The sequence below is a fragment of the Asparagus officinalis genome, chromosome 7, assembly GCF_001876935.1.
Source record: "Asparagus officinalis chromosome 7, Aspof.V1, whole genome shotgun sequence".
Lineage (NCBI taxonomy): Eukaryota > Viridiplantae > Streptophyta > Magnoliopsida > Asparagales > Asparagaceae > Asparagus > Asparagus officinalis.
The window spans coordinates 72,497,689-72,498,237 of NC_033800.1; positions in this window are offsets into that span (position 1 = coordinate 72,497,689).

Below are 549 nucleotides of genomic sequence, written 5' to 3' on the forward strand. Positions count from 1 at the left end.
CTCTCACCATTTCCATTCAAAATCCTAGGGTTTCAAAATCTCAAGAACCCGGCGCTCTCCTCCTCCACATCGACAACTCCACTCCTGCCATCTCCAGCAAAATTAAGCGATCCCTTGAATCCGATGACGTCGAATCCAAGATCGGCGCTATGAAGAACGCCATCAAGCTCCTTCTCAATGGTGAAATTCTTGGATGGAGCTGTAATTTTTTATCAAAAGGATGGCAGCCCACACCCATATTATTTTTGATAGGAAGGAGCCGCATTCCTTGACAAATCAGAGTTAGGCTCCGAAAATAAAGAAATTGATAATTTGGAACCAAGTTTTCCTATAAAAGGAGCAGGTTTTAGAGTTCATTCTTACTTCAATAGATCCAATCTCCAAATTCAAATTGAAGAGTGGGATAAAAATAGAGAGAGTTTATCATTGTATAAGAGAGATATATAACCCCAAAAATTTTTCTCATAATCAATTCTTCTACTCTTGTCTGTGGTTTTACCCTAATTTATTTAGGAGGTTTTCACATAAAAATATGTGTTCAATTTATCA